Raw genomic sequence first — 23,083 nt, 5'->3', positions numbered from 1 at the left:
ACCTTCAGGGTCCCCAAAATGTAGGCCTGACACTGGATTGGAGTCTATCAGCTGCAGTCAACATGGCCAGTAATCAGGGGTAATGGGAGTTGCAGTCTAGCAATATCTGAAGTGCCTACTGTTAACCACCTCTGGTTTAAAGTGTCTGCCTTCTTGATCTAGGACAGGCTTCCCCAATCTAAGCCACATGAAATCCTTCATGTTCAGCTGTGACATGTGGAACAGGCCATTCAGAATCCGACGGAAGGGACAGGGTTAGCAAGCACCTCCTTCTTCTCCCTCCCTCCCACCCCCACACTGGGAAACCCAAGAGGGGAAACACCTGGAGAGGGCTAGTGAGTGTTTGAAATTTGGTGTATGCTGGTGTTCATGTGTGAATGCTGATGAGCCCTGAGAAATATCTGAAACATGAATGGGAAACTTATGGCCCTCCAAATGCCTTGAACTACAATTCCCATCATCCCTGACAACTGACAAGGCTGACTGGGGCTGATGGGAGTTGGAATCCGACAAACACTGCTTCTTGCTTTGGTTGCAAGATGTCATGGGTTCAGTTCCCAGACAAGTCCCTGCAATGGGGGAAAGCAGGGCTACAAAACCATTAGGAGAGAGATCATGGCTCATTGGTTGAGAACTCACAGGAGCTGGTGCAGAGACTGGATAAATTACACCAGGGGATAAAGGATAGACGGCTGCCTCTGTCAAGCACCAGTTGACCTCCTCTCCAGAGTCATGGGTGCTTCTCCCAGTGCTCCACCAGCATTTGTGGTGAATTGATGCTTATATGTAACACTCATGTGCCCATAGCAAGCATGAGGAAGGGGATGGTGGAACACACCTGACCCTTTCCAGTCTGTGCCCCATTCACCTATTTTTATCTGTCATTCCATTCAATTTCATGTCCATTCTTTGCAAATTCAATTGCAAAGTGTTCATTCTGTTATTATGGGTATTACGTTCACCATTAACTCTTGTGTTGTTTTATTACTTTGCTGATTGCTTACCTGGTCTCCTTTGTGAGGAAGGGTGGACTAGAAACATAATGAATGAATAAAGAACGACTTCAACTTCAGTTGCATTCTTTACTAAAATTATTCTTTATCAACAGACACATGCTTTACTTTACACGGATGGTGATTATAAAGGGTGGGAAAGTCATCCAGCAGTGCTGGAAGATGTTGAATCAACCTTCTGTTATCCCCCCACAGCATATTGGCATTCATAAAATCTTCATGAATCAAAGTCCCAATAAATGTTGCTGTATGGTTTATAATATCTTGATTATTATTTTTATATAAAAAACAGAATTCTAGCTGTGCCACTAATTAGGTGGAAGGATTCCAGATCTAAGTGTCTCACGACTGATTTGGAACTAAATTACTAAATCTTAATATTCTTCCCCCAACCCACATAGGCTCAGTTGCTTTTGTTCTCAACACTTGTGAGCTCCTCAAAGCATCAACCTATTCAATATAATGTGATTGCTGCCATCAGTAAGGATAATATATATATTCCAAACATGCACAGTTAGAGTCACTAAAGGTTATGAAGAGTTGGAGGGTTCCAAAACTGTGCTGGCTGCAGAATATTTTTTTGTGGGAGGGGGCCTGGGCAAGAGGCTTGGTGGACAGAATGACAATTCTTTCTCACTACCTCTAACTCCTTGGGTGCTCCTTGGGTGTTCCATGTCAGGTAAAACTAATGGCAGTGTTGGGATTGTCATTCTTGAGACCCCTGATGATGTCCATTGTTGCCCCCCATCTGAATCTAGCTCTGAACCAAGCGATGGCGCAGGCCAGACCATTAGCATGTTGCTGTATTTTTGTGAACTCATTGATCAGAATCTCTACATTGTTCTGTTGAACTTCATTTACCAGCTTTCTGACATCACTGGCTTGGTTTCCTGATATCACTACATTGTTTGAATATCTCAGTAATGAACGGAAGCCTAGGCACCCATTTGCATGCTGGTGCGAAGCCTAGGCACCCATGTATGGCCAAGGTGCGGACCTGAGGGAAGCCTTCCTCCTCTGTCGGCTCCACCCCCTGGCCTGGCCCGGGTCTAAGCCTGCACCCCCATTTGCCAATCCCAGGTGAAGGCTAGGATCTGGCTCCTGATAAGCAGCATGGGCTTACACCCACACCACCTATCCAGGAGGCTGAACCTGAGATTCCCACGTCAGGGCCTTAGAGGGGCCTCCATCATGTGTCAAGGACTGGACTGAGGAGGAATGGTGGAGACCGCTGCCCCCTCCTCCTGCACTTCCCAGAGGAGAAGAAGACAGTATAGATTTACAACTTTGTTTGCAGAAGGTCACAGAGGCTGCAGAGGGGAGAAGCTGGGAAATATTGGGAGAGGAGCAGGAAGACGAAGAAGCACCAGTGGAGAGACAGTTGACAGACTCAGTGTCTTTAGAAAGCATTCTGGACCCTCCCTCCCCTTTCCCAGAAGGCATTGAAAGTAGGAGAACAGAAAGCTCAGAGACAGAAAGCACAGATCAGCCCATGTAGGGATCACGTATAATAGGAGAGATGGAGTGGGTAGGGCTTTACTTGGAGCAACGCCATTATACAAGAGAGACAGTATTTCTATGTCTCTCTCTGTGACTATTGAATAAAAGACAATGGTAAGAGCTTCTTGTCTTTCCTTTACTGGCAAACTGCTGTGGGGGAGGAGGATGAGATGCCTGACACCATCCTGCAATGCCGCCTCACCAAAGGGGTTAGAGGACTTGGCTGAAAAAAATATAAGAAGAAGAGATAGCAGAAGCATAGCATCTAACTGAGAACAATCTAACACGATTAGCTCCAGTTACGGTATGTTGACTAAGATGAAGTGGCACTTAGACTTTCAACTAGGTTTTCAGCTAGGACTCCCTTATCAGCTATTTTGTATACCTCTTCCATCATTGAACCCTTGTCATGGGCCAAATGGAAAAGACCTTCAGAATGTGTGATCCAGTATGCCAAATGCATGGCAGTGTTCCAGGGGTTTTGCTATCTGTGTTGGACAGAGAGAACAGGGGGAAAGGCAGTCAAATACCCAGCCATACAATACATGACTATCAAGAAACATTCTGGTGGGTGGGCCCTAAGTTTTACTGTTTAACCACCACATGCTATACCCGCTGTCAAGGGATGGGTGATAATGAACAATTATCTCTTGAAGCAGCAGGATGCTGTGTAACAAATTCACTCCGCATTTAATTAAGGAGGCAAGAAATTATTCCACTCCAACACTTGAGGCACGAGAAGAACATAGCAACAACAGAACCCTATTCCCCACCCCACCCCCGCTTTCTTCCCAGTTGTGGATGCCCAATTAATTATTACAGCTAGGTTTTGCACGTAGACTTGAAAGAGAGCTCCTTTTTAGTATGCAAAGAAGCAAGCTAGATACGCAGAGAATTCTGGGATCTGTGCAAAACATACCATATCAGAAAATAGCTAATTAATTGCTAAAATCAAAATTCAATGAACCAGTAAACAGTTTTCATCAAGTGTATTAATGAAGAGGAAATATATTTAATAGACTGATAATGTATTATTAAAATTAGACAAAACCAAAGTGAGCTCAGAGCATTGAAATTCGCTGATAATCCTTTGCTAAAAGCTTACGACATGTTTATTTTTCAGACTCTTTGTGTACTGCTTTGAATTACTGGTTTCAGTATTAATGAGATCTCGGCTGCTGCCTCCCCCTGACTAATTCTTAGGTTGATTCTTCACCATCCACATAACAGAACTAGTAAGAAGGGAGTGGTAGTGATTTTAAAAAGAATAATAATCCAGAAATAGTGCATGGTAGGTTGGGGCCCGAAACCTCTTGCAAAATTGCTGCAAAATATTGCTTCCATTTTTCACATCTCTCTTTCCAGATATGTCAATCTGCTTCTGAGCTTCCCAAGGGTGTTGAGAGGCCCAAGCAATCCTTCTGTCCTTCTGTCTCATCTGGTTATTGTGTGTGACGATCCAGCTGTTGTGAAGCCAGAATACTGGGTTGTGCGCAGGTGTTTGTATGCTCTGGTCTTTACACTAGTAGAGAGATTACACTGAACACAGGGACAAGTGGCCTCTTCACATGTTCAAGTGTTGGTGTGATTCTTGATTCGTGCATCTCAGCTATTGGTAAGGATATCCTGCTAAAAGAATCTGGGAGGAATGGCTCCTGTTCGACACCCAGACGAGGGCTAGGGCAACAAAGGGGACTTCTTGGGGAACACCCTGATTTGTGGTAGGGCATCCCTTTGAGTTGGCTTTGCGTGATCAGGCAGCGACAGCCCCAGCCCCCAGGGATCGTAAGGAAGAAGCAAAGACCCTGACAACATTATATGGAATTAAAATCAGGCCACAACTTTATTAAACTTCCGAATGTAGGCCAGGGGGAACTGGGGCTCATCAGGGTAAATGGGAAATGGGGGTGCTCTGCGAGACATAAGTGTAGCAGGCAGCCAAGCCCATATCCAAAGGGTAGTTCACTGACGACCTTTCAGTGTATGGCCAGTGACACCCATATATATAACCCTTTTAAGAGGGGGACCCTGGAATCGCCGCTGCAGGGGGGTGAGTCACCACTCTCCCCCCCCCCCCATATAGGGAAGAAAAGACTAAAGGATTCCATCCAAGGCCATAGCTACCAAAGTTGTGACAAATTGCTGCGGGGAAGACAAATCCTGCCAATGCAGGAAAATTTCTTCCCAGTCCTTCAACAGCAACCAGTCAAAGACCATAGCAGCGCCCGCTAAACAGGAAGAAAAAGTTAACCTTCAAACAAGAAACATTAAACAAAGGGAGGGTAGGGAGGGTGAATCTCCAGAGCCGACTGCCTGGCTACTGTTGGCTCCACCCCTATATATAAATGGGACTGGCAGGAAACTTGATCACTGAGGCTGGGCATGAACCTCTAAAAATTAGCACTGAGAGGCAAGCCAGCCCCTGTTTGCTAGTAAGCTCCCTGGGAACTGTAGCACCACATGCGATCCCACAAAGGGCACCCACAATGTAAAGTGTGAGTGCTCATTACCGTAAGTCATGCTGTCAGCAGACAGGTTGGAGTGATATATGCAGTTGGTTACCCCAATGCCTATGGCCAAACCTTCACATCTGTAACCAATAAAGTTGCAGCCTTATTTTATCCCATAAAACCAATATTCCGTGTTCTGTCTAGTTATTTGATCCTTAGGGAACAGGGTGGTCATGGGGCCTTGACATGTAATAACTATATATGTCACAACTCAGCTGTTTTGTATACATGGATAGTTCACTCATTGACTGTAACATGAGAACACACCTTAGGCTCAGATCTCCTAAGTTAGGAGCCTTTCCTGGTATTCACCACTATCTCCATTTTCTAGTTGGATGGCTTGATCCAGTAGAAGAAATGCAGAATGAAAAAAAGAAAGAAAAGTTGAACCCAAAAACAAAAGAGAGCATGTATCAAGATGGCATGCGAAGGATAATGAATGATGGGATAGAATAAAATTCTAAATAAATATGCATGCTCTGTTACGATATAGAAGCAATGCAGCTGCGAGCTGCTAGCTTGAAAACATCACATGATGGAATGTTGGGACTGTTCCGTGGGAAACAGAGGGACAGTCAATTCACAGTGCGAAGCACCGGAATTAGCTCAGAGTGTAATATGAGCTCTTCCTATTGTTCCTGTACAGGAAGTACAGGAAGTGTTTGTCACTCGACTGCTGGAGCTTGAAGAGAGCAGTCATGTTTTTTGTAACGCTGCAAAGACAGAAATAAAGGCATGTAAATACGTTTCTGTCTATCTCTTTCCCCTGCCGGGGGGGGGCAGGAAAGAGGGGGGGTGTTCTTCTCACGCTGAGAAGAATCGCCTATCGCGACCTAGCCTGAATCTTGGTGGGGAATGCAGACAGGGAGGTCAACAGGAGATCAAGCCGGGTGCCTGGAGAGTTGCCAGTTACTACTGATATAGGCTTGAATTCCGACATCCTCTAGTTATCTCCCACTTGGACTACTGCAATGCGCTCTACATGGAGCTACTTTTGAAGGTGACCTGGAAACTGCAATTAATCCAGAATGCAGTAGCTAGACTGGTGACTGGGAGTGGCAGCCGGGACCACATAACACCGGTCCTGAGAGATCTGCATTGGCTCTCAGTATGTTTCTGAGCACAATTCAAAGTGTTGGTGCTGACCTTTAAAGCCCCAAATGGCCTCGGTCTTGAATACCTGAAGGAGCGTCTCCACCCCCATCATTCAGCCCAGACACTGAGATCCAACGCTGAGGGCCTTCTGGCAGTTCTCTCATTGCGAGAAGTGAGGTTACAGGGAACCAGACAGAGGGACTTCTCGGTAGTGGCGCCCGCCCTGTGGAACGCCCTCCCTTCAGATGTGAAGGAAATAAGCAGCTAGCTTCTCTTTAAAAGACATCTGAAGGCAGCCCTGTTTAGGGAAGTTTTTAATATTTAATGCTGTATCTACCTGTTCCTCGGTGGCTCACCTGAGCAGGAACACCAACTCCATGGGACTGAGGTGTCTTCAGCCCCCTCAATATTTTTGGGCAGGGGTCTTATCCCTTTGAATGTCAGACTTCCCAACAATCTCAAAGGGGCATGCCAGGACAAACCACCTTCATGCTGGTGTGTCCTTCTGACGATTGGGAAGGTGTGCAGATGATCTCAAAGGGAGCTTTGCAAAGCCAATCAGAAGCCGCGCCTTGGTTTCTGAACATTTTGGAAGTCAAACAGACTTCCAGAATGGATTCTGTTTGACTTCTAAAGTATGACTGTATTATTATTATTATTATTATTATTATTATTATTATCATTCGGGAGGTCTGGGGTATGAGACTGCCCAAAGGAAAAATAGGAATAGTAAAATGTAATAAAGAAATCTCTCTCTGTGTGTGTGTCTCTCTCTGTTGCTGGATTCAATTTCTGCTGCTAAGAATGGGCCAGTTGGCTGAGGAGGTCAAATAGCTTTTGGTTTATTAATTTCACGCAGACCTATCCCTCTTGCCAATACGGTAAGGAAGTGGAATGAGTCCATTAGCACAAGGAGTTGCAGTCACAGAATGCTCTTTGGTGCACTCAGCCTCTCACTAGAAACATCCTAATTATTTCTAACAGGGATCCATCCATTTAGCAGAAGAGGTGTTGATGGAATTTAAAGAGTTGCCTAGAATAAAGAGGGTGATGGTATTGAGCGCTTCTTAAATATAAAGAATTTGCCACTGACCTGCACAGTCATACGGCACCATGCTAGAAGAAAGAATGTAGGGAAGAAATAACTTGCTTTTGGTTTCCTTCAAATGTCTTCCTTAGCCAGAGGATGAACAGCCACATTTGCTTCATGTTTTTAATCCAGTGAGAATTTTGGGGTGTGTGGAACAGCCACCATTCTGAGAAAAGAAAAGAAAAGATCACTTGTCTTATCCAAATTGTTTTGCCTTCCCATAAAATTTCCTTGGAATCCCCTTGGCCTTTGTTTTGCACTTCAGTTTGGAAGAAATCTAATTGACAACTCTTGCCCGCTTCACTAAGGAACAGGAACATAAAAAACTGCTATTCACAGAGTCAGGCTCTTCGTCCATCTACCTCAATGCAGTGGACGCTCGGGTTGTGAATGTGATCCGTGCAGGATGCACGTTTGCAACCTGCAGCGTTCGCAACCTGCGTCTGCACACGTGCGGGTTGCGATTCGGCAACCCGTTCCAGTACTTCCGGGTTTTAGCAGTCTGCAACCCAAAAAAATTCAACCTGAAGTGGCTGTAAGCCGGGGTATACTGTACTATCTCTGCTGACGGGGTGGGGGGAGTCTTTGGGGTTTAAGAGAGAGTTTTCTCCCAGCCGTACCTTGACAAGGATTGATCCCAGGACATTCTGCATATGGAGCATTTGCTCTACCATGGAGGAATGGTCTACTAGTTGATTGCAGAAAAAGCCACAGATATGCTTTGAGGCAAATTTGACAAAGACACAATTTGGCCAAATTAAGGGGCACTTCATCTAGACTGGCCGAGATCACCTGACCTGATTAACGGCGACAGGAAATAGCACAAAGGCACAATTCAGATCTCTAAACATTTGTTCCAACATTGTGCCCAAGCCATTCATTGAAGCTTGATAGGAAGAGGAAGCTATTTTTAAAATAATAATTCTTTTGAATAAATTCTTAATTGTCAAAGTCTTTATCATTTAATCCCATGCTTTCCATACCTAAAGTACTTTACTATATAAATATTACTTGGTCCTTTCATTCTGCTTTAATCACAACATTCCCCTTCATTTCTCCTCTGTTCCAGGAGCAATAATTCATTATTAAATATCTGAAATGGGGGAGGGGGGAGCAAGAGAGAGCACGCTTTTTTAAAAAATCCCCCCTTTGTTTTCTTGCAATGTTATCTGCATGTTATTAAGTATTGTCATTACCAACCGAGCAATGACACAACTCTGATACATTCTAACATAAGGTTGGGAACCTTTTCCAGCCTCAGCCCTGCATCCTATGCAACTTTCCAGGGGGCACATCCCAGTGCTGGGTGGGGCTACAGGCAAAAGTGGGTGGAGCAATGAATGCAAATTTAACCTTTGCACAGTACAGTAGCCCTTACACACACAAGAGACTGATGTCAATATATCCCACTTTCAGATCACCCTCTTCCTGCCCAGTCAAGAAAACACGGTCCAGAGTGTGGCCTGCCACATGTGTTAGGCTGGTGGCATGCTGGGACAGTGCCATGGTCATCATTGCAGCCATGAAGTCCTGAGCCACCCAAGAACCAGTTGCCTTGGTATGGATGTTGAAGTCCCCCAGAACCAGCAGTCTGGGAGTCCTCAACACTGCCTCCGAGACCAGCTCTGTCAGTTCAGGCAGGGAGACTGCTGGGCAGCAAGGTGGGCAGTAAACCAGCAGAACCCCTAACTTGTTGTCAGGGACTGGGCAGAGGAGGAATGGTGGAGACTGTCTTCCCATCCTGACCCTTCCTAGGAGGAGGAAGAGGAAGACAGTATAGATTTACAACAGAGGTTTGAGGGAGGTGGCAACTCAGAGGCAAATGAGGGGGAAAGTTGGGAAATCATGGGAGAGCCAGAGCAACACCTGGCTGACACGTTGTTGTTAGAAAGCATTCCAGACCCTCCATCTCCCAGAACCTGGTGAGCCTTTAAAGTAGGAGAGCAAAGAGCTCAAAGAGAGAAGGCACATAGCAGCACCTGTAGAAGTGATGAATGAGGAAGTGGGAGAGATGGGAGGGGTGGAGATTCACTCAGGACAACACCATTGTCCAAGGGGCTGAGTTCTATACCTTCTTTCTGTAAAGATTGAAATAAAAATAGTCTGTAAGGAACTTTTCCTTGTCTTTATAATTTCCTGGGCAACCAGCTGGGAGCTGCTGACAGCATCCTGACACCTGTCCTGATTACTGAATGCCAGGGCACACACTCTATATCCCCACCAACACCTGGACAGAGAGCTTGGAGAGAGAGAGAGATGGAATCTCTATAGACCATAGCAACTCCCCATCCCTAGCCCTTAAGTGTGTCCTGATGCTGCACCCAGGTAGGCACCAACTCTGCCCTGCTCACCCACCCAGGTCTCAGTGATACAGATCCCCCTTGGCCTCCTCATCCACAACTGGGTCATGGATGAGGGAGGTCTTATTCAGAGCCAACCCAACATTCAGCAACAGCAGCCGCAAAGCCGAGGGCTGGCTAAGAGGACAACCACAATTCCCCAGGTTGGAGGAGGGGCTGGCACACAGCACTGTCACTGCCTGTGCCATGTGCCCCTTACACGACCTGCCCCCCTCCAACGCCATACCTCACTCTACACCGAACCACTGCAATCAGGTACTCTCCTGTGCTCTTCCCAGCTCGTCTCCTCCAAGATGCATCTCCCCTCCCTCAATAAAAACAAACAACAAAACGTAAAGCCACACAAACTGAAAACAAACTGGCTGTGTTACGGCAGAAGATTAGTGTGCATATACCAGTTGGTATATGGCGCTGAAGCGCACTGGAGAAGAAGGGGAACGCCTTTTCCGGAGCTGCACATAGCAGAGGATGCTCAGAGTTCAGGGGCTGCAGGGGCACTCCAGGGCCTTTTTCTAACAGTTAAAACATTTTAAAACAGTTAAAACAATTGTAACAGCAGCCCTGTCTCTCATTTGTAACTGGTGCTGCAGCCAGGAAATGTAGTTTAGATGAAGGTGCAGAGGTCATGAGACGAGTGCTGCTCTCAGCTGCTGGGACTGGCTTTCCTGATGATGAGATGCTTCACAGGTGCAAGGCTAGTAGGAGGGAGAGGGTGAATGTAGATGGTAAGAATATTTGAGTCTTTTCTCTTACACCCCCTCCTTGTTTACCTCTTTGCCACAACCAGCAGTCTCTCCATTCCTCTTTTCCCCAGTTGTGCATTCTCCCTAGCATTCTAGTGCAAATCTCTCCGCATACACACAATTTTGCACACAGTTCTGTCCAATGTACATATTTTCCCAATACTATACATTTTGGCATGCTATCTTCAGTAATATGTCCATTCACATATGTACTTTCCTGCAATACCAACATTTTCGTACACACAACTGGACTGGAGAACTGCAGTGCAAAATTCGGAGAAATGTGAATTTTGGAGGATGGTTGTAAATTGGTTCTTTCTGCATACTGCTTTGGAAAATGTGAATTAAATAGGTTTCCCTCTAAATGCAAACTGAACTGCATCTCTCCCCCATCTCTATCTGATGGTAGTGACAGCCAGTTGAGACCAATTTCCTCTCTGAAAAGGAACACTCTAGGTCCCTCCCATCATCTTACTTAAGGGAGGGAGGGATGAATTTCCTTTCCCCCTAGGCTGCTGTCAAGTAAGAGATGTAATGGTTTCTGACTTATTGATAATATGAAAGCCACTAACCTACTTAAAAGTTTACTACAAAGATGTAGTTGGGCAAGAGAGAGCTGCTTCCTGCATATGGCTCCTATTAAAAAAAAAATATTGATGCTTCTTTTGAATTTGGGCTGGGGACTTCTTTATCAATTATTACCCTTCCAGTCAAACTCATGGTGATGTATATTAGCAGACAACCTGATCGGGTAATAATTCATGAGGCTACAATGCCCCCTTTCTACCCTTTTGACTGAAAACGAATCATGAATTTTGAAAGCGTGTTGACATCTCGTCATTTTTACAGGACTCTCCTCACATTTTTCACTTTCTTGACTTAAGAAGGATGATTTTATATATGTAAAGTATTCTGAGGCCACCGAACTCAGGTGCACCATTTGGGTGCAGTATGGCATTGTAAGGGATTTAAAAGCAGAACTTGCTTCAGCCTAGCTTGAAGCACTATAAAAATTAGGCTGGGGCATTACTTTGTCTTGATATTTATTTATTATTACATTTAGATAGCACCTTTCCTCCAAGCAGTTCATTGTGATGTACGTGGCTTGCCCCCCTCTCCATTTCACCTCACAACAACCCTGTGAGGTGGGTTAGACTGAGGGAACATGAGAATTCCACAAAGTAACCCAATGAGTGGAGCTATCTGGGGATTTTAATCTTGTTTGCCCAAGTCCTAGTCTGACACACTAGCCTCTGCAACACACTGAATGGTGGTTGAAAACTTACAGAGTTAAATATAGCTTTGCCACCATATTTATGTAGGATTAATCCATGCCTGGACGTGGGTGGCGCTGTGGTCTAAACCACAGAGCCCAGGGCTTGCCGATCAGAAAGTCAGCGGTTCGAATCCCCACGACGGGGTGAGCTCCCGTTGCTCAGTCCCTGCTTCTGCCAACCTAGCAGTTCGAAAGCACTCCTCTATTATAAAAGCATATAAAAAGCACATATTTTATTTTCCACAACAGCAACAGCAACTTAAAAAGAAAGATATGGCTGGAGATGTTTGGGATATTTCCTTATATTTTGAAGCATTGCTGTCTTGCCCCAATCAGTCTATGCCCACTCATTTTGCTATATGATAAGCAGATTTCAATTATTTGTCATCTTTCATCTTTTTGCTATGATTGCATTCGAGATTTTACAGCCCCGTCTGTCAACAATTCTGCAATTCATTTGCTAAACTTCTAGAGCATCTTTGTTGTTTTGAAAGAGAAGGAAATGGAAATGCCATTAATTAGAAATAGCTTATTTTATTTTTTTGCTTTGTTTTTATCCAAACCTATTATTACTGAATTTACTCACATCTCCATCTGCACCCCTGTATTGCCTCAGGCAACTGCATGATGATAATCTCAGTACTCCAGATACCAGAAGACACATCAGTACTATTTTCCTACAGCTGCTACAAAATAATCATTCCTGCTGTCAAAATCCAGGTCAGAAGGATAAAATGAGAGGGGGAGAAGGGCTGGGTGGGGAATAATTGGACTCAAACTTTCCAACTTTGTTGAAGTTGTATAAAGCTAGGATCCATATCTTGTCATACGGGAGCCACTCATGATAACCACATTTTTATCTGCATGCTTCCTTCATTGTGATCATGCGCTGCATGCAGCACTGGGGGGCGGGGACGGGCAGCAAGGCACTTTCCCATGCTCCTCTCCCACCTACCCTCTTGCACCCTCAATATAAACAGAAAATAAACAGTGGTGCAATAGAACTACCACACACGCAAAAAGGTGACACATAAAGAAACCAATGCAGCTAAAGATGAAGATTCAAACATAGTGTTTTAAGTGCAATATCACAAAGAATGAAAGCCAAGCATATTTCTGGTCCAGCGGATGATGAAATCGAATGAACACTGTTGGAAAAAAACTGCAGCAGAATGGAATAATAGGCCCAAAAGTGTGAATGAATGTCGAGGCCTGTTTGTACATCCATAATACACTCCCACCAATTTGGTTGACTTAAAAGGGAGGTTATATAATAAGGCTATCGACAGCTACTAGCCAGGACAGCTATGTTCTCCCTCCTTTGTTGGAGGCAGTGAATACCTGAATACAAGTTGCTGAGAACTGCCAAAGGAGATACACTCATCTCATTGTTATGAGTTTCCCATAGGCATCTGGTTGGACACCATGAGAACAAAACTAGATGGGCCTCTAGCCTTATCTAGCAGGACTCTTCATATTTTTTATGTTCTTAATAAGGGATGCAATGATCCACCAATTTCTTTTCTGTTATGGTTCTGTTTTATCTCTTCATGTGGGACTTGGGTGGCGCTGTGGGTTAAACCACAGAGCCTAGGACTTGCCAATCAGAAGGTCGGCGGTTCAAATCCCCACGACAGGGTGAGCTCCCATTGCTCAGTCCCAGATCCTGCCAACCTAGCAGTTCGAAAGCACGTCAAAGTGCAAGTAGATAAATAGGTACCGCTCCAGCGGGAAGGTAAATGGCATTTCCGTGTGCTGCTCTGGTTCGCCAGAAGCGGCTTAGTCATGCTGGCCACATGACCTGGAAGCTGTACGCCAGTTCCCTCGGCCAATAAAGTGAGATGAGAGCCACAACCCCAGAGTCGGTCACGACTGGACCTAATGATCAGGGGTCCCTTTACCTTTTGTATGTCTTCTTTGAGCAATGCCAGCTTGAATCCTAGGCCCTTGAGGGCCAAGATGACTTGGGTGAAGTGTTGTCCTTAAAGTTGCCTAACAAGCAATCCTGCCTGTCTTGAAATCCTGACATAACTTTGCTTGACACCGATGCCTCTGATTGTCTCTTCAAATGCTTCAACTGTATGCTCCTGATGGACTCTGCAGATGTTGACTGGCAGAATGAGTCTCTCAATAGGCTGATTTAGCATCTGATAGAAACATCAGTCTAGCTGTGGCATTTATGAGAGCTGGTTGGACAGAAGTTATGTGATACTGGATTCTTAAAAGGTCTGGGATTTGCTTACTTTATCAATCATGCAATTGAGAGGTATATTCAGAAGAAGCTTGTGGAGAGCTAGCTTCCTGACAAATCAGCCACTGTCACTTACCAGGTTAGAGGGAAGTGTTAATGGAAAGAAGCAGAAGTCCCAGTAAAGGAAGAATGGATACAAAACTTGTGGAATATACAGAAATGGTGAAACTTACTGGAAGAATAAGAAATCAAGATAACAAACTTTTTATTTTAAAAAATGGAAATGGTTTATTGAATATTTACAGATAAATTGTAAACAGATAAAAACATTAGCAGGATCAATGTAATAACCTGCAGTTTTATATGAGTATATATTTACAGTAGATAGTTAAATGAGTAAGTTAAATGAATTTGGATATTCAGAAGATATGAAAAAATAAATACATTTAAGGAACCGCAGAAAGAGGGGGAAGGAAGTCAAATTTTGAAATGGTGAATGGATTGTAAAATTAATGAAATGTATAAATTTGAAAAGTATAAATAAAAAAACTTAAAAAAAAAAAGGACAGAGGGAAGTGTTGAGGTACCTGCTGCTAGCCACTCTCCGGTCACAATGTTCAACACTTGAGATAGCTGCCTCATTCTGGTAGGGTCATCCCCTGACTGGCTCCATATTTGGCTATGGATACAGAAGTGAAAACCAGCTTCAGGTGCACGTGGATCTATCTGAATCAATGGATGGATTCAGACATACATTCATTTTCCTGGTTGTAATATTAGTGCCTCTCTCCCAGTTTCTAATGTTCCTTTCACACCTGTTGCCTTCTGGAACGGTGGCTTTTTGAATGGTAGACCACTATGTTGTGCTAAATTTCATTCACACCAGTAGGTGTGGTGTGACACAACAGCAGAAACCACGGGACAAGGTGCAGCCACCTTATGCGCACTTCCAGTGGCGTAGCGTGGGGGGTGCCAGGGGGGCCGGCCGCACCGGGCGCAACATGGGCGGGGGGCGCGCTCGCACTAGCAGCTCTCTGCCCCTACTAAAATCCACGGGTTAGGGAGCCCGCGCTCGCTCGGCTTGGCGAGGAGGTCGTGGAAGGGGGAGAGCGAAGCCTTCTGCCGCGGGCAAAAAAAGGAGAGGAAGCCGGGTGGGCGGGCGGGCGGGCTGGCTGGCGGGGGTCTGGCTGCGCCTGCTGCTGCCGGTGCAGGGCAAGGCAAGCAGAGCGAGGAGGAGAGAGAGGGGAAGGGGGGGGGGAAGCAGCTAGGAAACGCTGCGGTGTGGAGGAGGAATCAATTAAGGAGAGAAAGCGAAAAGCCTTGGAGAAAGGGAAAAAAGGAAAGAAAAGAGGCAGCTCCAGGAGAGCGCGGGGGAAAGAGAAGTCTCGCTGCTGCTGCTGCTGCTGCTGCTTGGGAGAGTAAATTACTGTACTTGCCTTGCCCCGGGTTAGGGGGCGCAAATTATTTGCCTTGCCCCGGGTTAGGGGGCGCAAATTACTTGCCTTGCCCCGGGTGCTGATAACCCACGCTACGCCGCTGCGCACTTCTGTTCACCCATGAAAAAGGCGGGAAAGGACTATATCCTGGAATAAGGCCTCATATTTCACCACATGATTTTCTTGGTTAATGGATGTTTTTCCTGGAAGGAACGAACATGGAAATGAGTGCTAAATTTCCACTAGGTTCCACTAGATTTCCAGAAGTGGCTTTTTCGTCATGTGAAAGATCACATAAAATGCAAAAAATTATCAGGTCACAAAATGTCAGGAAAATGGCATAAACTGCTGCTTGAATGCAGCCAGGGTGAAACTGTTTAAGACAGAGATAGAAGCAACAGAATAATCTTTATTGTGTAGTTCCACAAGAGAATACATTATATCCCATTTCACCATACTAAATCCATGACATTCTGTTGAACGTGCTTTAATTGGTATAATCACTAGATTAATCATCTAAAGCCTTAGATGATTAAACAGTGGAGGAACAATATTAATAGAAGAGGTCAGATTTTAATCAGCAGGGCTGAGAGATAAAGGCATACTTGTTTATTTTGCAAGGCCATTGTGTTTCCAGCGTGAGCTACTCTAATAGGGAATAAAAGGCTAAAGCATAATGGTGGCCTTTCATTTTAATAAAGAAAGAGACCTTTTTTCTTATTGATTAAACTCTAAGAATCTCACATTTGGCCTTCGATATCTCAAAAGGCACTTATGCAGAGTTCCTGATAGTATGTAAAATAATTCAGATTTTAGCAGTTGGTTTGCCATTAAAAAGGCGGACAATTCTTTCTATAGCCTGAGTATCAAAAGTGAGCCAGTGATAATATTCATAGGAAGGGAAATTTGTAGGTCGACAATAACTGGAGAAAGTTTGAATTGCAGCAAGTCAAAATTCAGCTTTACAGTGCTTTGCAGGTTTACTCAGAAATAACAGGGCAATCCTAATCATGTGTACTCCAAAATAAAAAGGTAAAGGTAAAGGGACCCCTGACCATTAGGTCCAGTTGTGACCGACTTTGGGGTTGTGGAGCGTATCTCGCTTTATTGGCCAAGGGAGCCAGCGTGCAGCTTCCAGGACATGTGGCCAGCATGACTAAGCCGCCTCTGGAGAACCAGAACAGCGCACGGAAACGCTGTTTACCTTCCCGCCGGAGCGGTACCTATTTTCTACTTGCACTTTGATGCACTTTCGAACTGCTAGGTTGGCAGGAGCAGGGACCGAGCAACGGGAGTTCACCCCGCCGCGGGGATTCGAACCGCCAACATTCTGATTGGCAAGTTCTAGGCCACCCGTGTCCCTGTGCTCAGAAGTAGGTCTTACTTAATTCATTGGGGCTGGAGTTAAGACTGAAGCCTTTGTCTCACAGACCCTCCAAGTGTACCTATTTTTCAGGGGCAGCCCCAGATTTACAGAAGGCGTCCCAGTTTCTGATTTGATCCTGTAACGTCCACTTTTCCTTAGGGCTTCCTACATCAGAGAAATGTTGAAGGGTCTGGTTTCACTGTGTTTAGTAGAGCTCAGTTCCCTGGAGTTTACGCAGTCGTAGCTGGCAGAGTGAGGTGGCTGTTCTTATCTGACCTCCCATCACGAGTGTTCCTGTGGCTTACTGGGAGGGTCAGGCGGCAGTGAGGTCAGTGTGGTGCAAACTCACTGAAAGTGCAGTGCTCCTGTTGGTGTATTTGAACCACAGTGACTTTGTCACTGCCTCACCCTCTTGGTAATCCGCAGCAACACCAGTGACGGGAGGTCAGGTAAGTTAAGTGCCACCACTCAGCCCTGCCGACCCCTATTTCTTCATTTAAATTTATTGAATCCCAAGTTGGAATTCAAGCGGGCTTACAACATTTTAAATCACTAAAGGTAAAAGGTAAAGGTAAAGGACCCCTGGATGGTTAAGTCCAGTCAAAGGAGACTATGGGTTTGCGGTGCTCATTTCAGGCCAAGGGAGCCGATGTTTGTCCACAGACAGCTTTCCAGGTCATGTGGCCAGCATGACTAAACCGCTTTTGGCGCAATGGAACACCGTGATGGAAACCAGAGCGCATGGAAATGCTGTTTACCTTCCCACCACAGTGGTATTTATTTATCTACTTGCACTGGCATGCTTTCGAACTGCTAAGTAGGCAGAAGCTGGGACAGAGTGACAGGAGCTCACTCTGTTGTGTGGATTCGAACCGCCAACCTGCTGATCAGCAAGCCCAAGAGGCTCAGTGGTTTAGACCACAGCACTAACCACGTCGAATGTGTTTAGGTCTGCAAAGACATTTTCTCAAGCAAGGAATGCATGTCTTTTATACCAAGTATTATTTCCCGCAAACACAGAAATATACCTTAGGTTTTTTTTGGGGGGGGGGTCGAAGCCCATGAGTTTACAAAAGCATTTAAAATAAATGAAAACTGAACCTAGAAGTTATCATTTAATAGGAAGACAGACACTTCAGGGTTTGTTTTACAGGGCCATTAACTAATGCTGTAGGCAATTGAATGCAATGGCCTTCGGGCCTGTGCTTCCCCAAAGAAATGAAGCATGTAGTAATGACTCCATAAAACATGTCCCGTCATGTTGTATTGCATAATTAATTCAGATTGTGATTCTTGGAATGGAAGTACATGAGGCAAAGAGAACTCTGTGCATCACCCCTGAAATGAGTGGTTCTTGTCCTTCCTTCATACACTCCCCTGCTGCCACAATCCAATTGTATGCTATGTATTAGCCTACAGTGACCTTGTTGGTCACTGTAGGCTAATACCTGGGAGTCACTGAAGTTCCTTCCCAATCATCGTGAATTTGCTGATCCCCTGGAATGCCTCCCAAGGGTAGCTTTTGTTGCTGCCTCCGAAGTTACTGCTGCGTTTCCAATAAATGTAGGCTCAAACATTAAGGGCTAAGCTGAATGTGACGTTAATCGTTCACATTTTCCATTGTTTAAATAGCATCTGTGTGACTCCCAGAGCAGGAGTCTGTAATATACAGAGGGTTTAAAAAAAATGAAAAAGCCTTGAATTGTGTATGCTGCAAGCACTTATTAGCCCAAGGAGGGAAGCTCCCCTTGCCAGCTGAGGAGGTGGCATTTTGGTGTGGCTGGATACGCAAATTTGTCAGTTTTTGGTTTCTTTCAGCTTCCCATTTGTTTAAGCATAAGTTTGGTCCTCCACATTTCCACATCAGTTTGCATTTAAAATAAGAGCTTGTGAAAACTCACCAGCATTTTAGCGTGAGCGTCTCTTAATATGCAAATTTATGCACAGTTTTGCTTATTATACACATTTTTTAAAAAAACCAGTTTCCTCTAACGTAATCACACTTACCTTCAGGGTCGGGTACCTTTGTGGGACGGTCGGCCTGCTGTATGCACCATGATTTGGCATGGGACTTGGAGGTGGTGTTTTTTTATATATATACTTTCTCATATTGAATTATATTTGTCATTTTCCTGTCCATTCACCCACAATGCAGAGATCCTTCTGAAGCTCCTCACAATCCCTTTTAGTTTTCACTGCCTTGAACAATTTGGCATCATCAGCAAACTTGGCTCCTTCACTTCTCACCCCTAACTCTAGCTCATTAACAGGCAAGTTAAAAAGCTTAGATCCCAAAATTGATTTGTAAGGGACTCAACTTTCTACATCCTTCCCCTGGGAGAACAGTGTATCCCTACTCTCTGCTTCCTGTTTTTTAACTAGATACTGATTCATAAGAAGATCTCTCTTCTTGTCCCATGACTGCTAAGCTTACTCAGGTATACTTGCTGGGGGTATTTGATTAAAAAGTTTTTTAGAAGTCGAAGTACACAATGTCAACCCGATCTCATCTACCTATATGCTACTTGATGCTCTAAAAGAACTCTAAAGGTTTAGTGAGGTAGCACTTACACTTGCAGAAGCCATGCAACCCAATTTCTACATCAAAGGGGGGGGGGGAAAGATTCCTTCTTTGGTGAAAGAATGAGATTTTCTCTTCTTTTTTTTAAAAAATGGAATTCATCTAATATATTCGAGAGGGTTTCCAAATATCTAGGTTGCCACCAAACTGAACAAAAGTGAGATTCATGCTTGAAGAAACCAGCACAGGCAGGAAAACATCAGAGGAATACTGAAGAAAGTTAAAAGAGTTTCAATGTGACTAGCAAGAAACATTTCTCAAGTAGTGTCCTTCCTAGAAAAATAAGTTTTTTCGCCCTAGAAGGTGTAAGCCAAATTAGCTCTCAGGAGCATTTTGGGGTGTTACAAAAGCAGACTTAAAATAGGTCATAAAATTTGAAACTTTGTGTACGAAATGTGGCTTGATCCTTAAGAATTTCTAGGACAGCCTGCTTACTCAAAAGCTTTTGAGATTGTAGGAAGTGAGGCTTCTCTTCCATATTTTATTTTGCCCAACCAGGCTTCAACTTTAATTAAGGTGGTTGTTATGCACACCACCATAATTATGGTATTACTAATTGGCCAAATCCTTAGCTAATGTAAATCAGTGAAGCTCCATTTACCTCTGTGAAGCTACTCTAATTTACATTTGCTAAGGTAGGGCTTTTAATCTTTATTTAGTATACAGAGTCTCCTCTTCTTGAATTATTATTATTTTTAATGAACTGCAGAAATTTCTCGTGGTTTCTTCTGTTTGTGGGCAGCTTTGACGCATCGTGGTTGGCAAGGGGTTAACTTTGAACTACGTAACCTATGGTGGGGAGAGGGATGTCATGCTCCAGAGCTTAAGCAATATATAAGAATGAAAACATAATTATGAAACAGATTTCTACGATCATCTCAGGAATTAGAAACATGCTAAATGGATCATTAAATGAGACACAGAGAGATAGAGGTATAAATATTAAAGGAATCGTTTATTATGCAGAGTTGTCAAATGAGTATCCTCTTGGAACAGTTTCCTATCAATAATGCAACAGAAACACTCTAGCCTTTGTGAGTATTATATTACCTGCTTGAAGTCAACTATATCGTTCTTTGATTGTGCTGATTATGCTGCTCCACCTAGGCAGTTGCACTCAAAATGGTAAAAAAAAATAAAAAAAAATCAAACAATTCAAAATTCAAAAATGTATTCTGTATTTTGGCTTTTTCGTTTTGTTTCAACCATTTTACAAATGCAAGGAAAGTCATGTGAGGGCATGGAGTCTGAGGGAGGGTGGGAGAAGGTAAGAGGTGATATCATAGGAATGTAAAAAAAATCATGTATGGCATGGAGAAAGTGGACAGAGGGGGGAAAAAGGTCCCTCTGCCTTAACACTAGAACTTATGGACAGCTGATTTTGGAGGATTCAAGACAGAGAAAATAAAGTACCTTTTCACATAGCTCATAGTTAAACTATGGCATTCACTCCCACAAAGACGTAGGTAAAAGGTGGACCCCTGGATGGTTAAGTCCAGTCAAAGGTGACTATGGGGTTGCACCGCTCATCTCGCTTTCAGGCTGAGGGAGCCGGCGTTTGTCCATGGGGAACTTTCCAGGTCATGTGTCCAGCAGGACTAAACTGTTTCTGGTGCAACAGAACACCACGACAGAAACCAGAGCGCACAGAAAACCCTTTACCTTCCCACCACAAGGGAGAAACGTGCTAAGAGAAAGGCACACTTGGCAAACTCCCACCCAGAAACCAATGTCCCCACTTTGGAAGGACGTATGGATCCAAAATTGGCCTCCACAGTCACTTACGGACTCATTGTTGAAACCGTGTTTATGGAAGACAATCTTACTTGGCTACGAGTGATCACCAAAGAAGCAGCTTTTGAACTGCCAGGTTGGCAGGAGCAGGGACAGAGCAAGGGGAGCTCACTCTGTTGCAAGGATTTGAACTACCAACCTTTCAATTGGCAAGCCCAAGAGGCTCAGTGGTAATGATGGCTGCCAACTTGGATGGCTGTAAAAGAGAGTTGGGTGAATTCTTGCATGATAAGGCTATATATAGCTCTTAGCCACTATGGCTATGTTCTTCCTGCATGGTTGAAGCATGAATGTCAGTTGCTGTGATTCACAAGTGGGGAGAATTCTGTCACACTCAGGCCCTCCCTTCAGACTTCCTTAGGGCATCTGGTCGGCCCCTGTGAGAACAGGACACTAGACTAGATGGGTACAGATGTTAGGCTGAACCATCTCTGATTCACCAGGCCATAATAGTTGTAAATGATGCAGTACAAGGTGATGACATGATGCAATTGCCACTTTTGCAGGACTGATTCAAAGCGTGGCATCCAATTCCATGCACATATGAGTGTCTTTATTCTCAAAAGTGCCTAGCAAGCTCTTCAAAGCAGGCTTCTAATGGTTCCATAACCTCTCTCCTGTTCATAAGACACAAGCCTATTCAGCACCCAGAAAAGATCTGCTGGATGGCTAACAGTGGTGCTGGAGAAGTACTTCTTCATCATCCTCATTGTCACGGAGTGGGCACTGTAATGGGGTCTCACCTGTGTTCAGTCAGATTTACTTGAGGATCCACACCATGTGCTCCAGCTCTCATCCTTCCACCTTCATTGCTTATAGCTCCCTAGAATATTTGCAAGCAGCTGTGTCAATGACCCTTTTCAGTCCCATAGTTCCAAAATTAGACCTTAACAGGAGCACTGGTCACATCAACCAGAAAATTCCCCAAATTATTCAGAAATCCTGCCTTTGTCATAAGTATCTTGGGGCAGACCATCTTGCTTGCTGGTGTCACCACTGTCAAACCAAATCTCCCCTGATCTATCTGTGACAATGGCATTATTGCATCTCCCCTATCAATGCATCATCAGTGATTCACTCTAGAGCAAAGACCAAATTGAGGGCATGTCCTGCCACATGTTTGGGTTTTTCATTGGTAGTTTGTTTATTGTTCACCCACTGTTGGGAGTTTGAATGTCATAAGCTAATTTGAATGGGCTCACACAGAAAACGAGGTTTAAAAATATTGTTAAACAAACGAGTGAATAGCAAGTTTCTTTTTAACAATAGCTAGCATAAAGGTGGAGGAGAACCTCAGACAAATCCAAGGCAGAAATGCTTAATGTTCAATTCAGGTTTGGGGAAAGTCCTAGCAATGTCATCTGATTGCCTTCATGCACTCCTGCCCCAATGGAACGCAAATAACTCATTTCCAACACCTTTGTATTTACAATGCAAATATATATAATCACCAATGTGCCCTCCTCCCCCTTTAACAGTGAGATTTTCAGTCAAAACCTCTCCACATTATGAACTAGTGCCCAACACAGATGGATTTCATTGCTCCATCTGTGTCCATCTCACTTTTAATTTCCAGTACACAATTAAAAACAGGATCTCAATACAGAAGAGAATACAACCTTTGCTGAAATCTGTTCAACTGCCTACTTGCCTGTTCAGTGAATATTGCCATTATCTGCAGAGGCTGACTTTCTTCCAAGGTTATTTTTGGAGATGGAATTAGAGAAGTGTCCGGACACATAAACTGCTTTGGTATTTCACACTGATATGAATTAATGAATCTTCAACGAGGGGAGATTTAATGTACTCGGAGTTGGAATGCTAAGTGATCAACTAGTAGAATACTAACGAACTGTTTTTTTCCTCCCACCTTGCATTTTACTGGGTAATTGGATGATTAACAGCCAGTTGAAGAGTTTCAGGAAATCTGGCTTTGATTGCCTAATATATCAATAAGGATTTTTTTTAACTGTGTGGATCAAGAGATAGCTTTTGCGTTCATTAGTGACATAGCCAGTTTAAACACCCTATAATAAATCATCTCAAGTAACCTGAAACACACAGAAGAAAATGATGCTCTGTTTAGATTATAATAATGCCTGAGGAATAATATATTAGAAGTAAACAG

This window comes from Podarcis pityusensis (genome assembly GCF_964106645.2).
Source record: "Podarcis pityusensis genome assembly, chromosome: 17".
NCBI lineage: Eukaryota > Metazoa > Chordata > Lepidosauria > Squamata > Lacertidae > Podarcis > Podarcis pityusensis.
Note: the sequence above shows the minus strand (reverse complement) of the source record.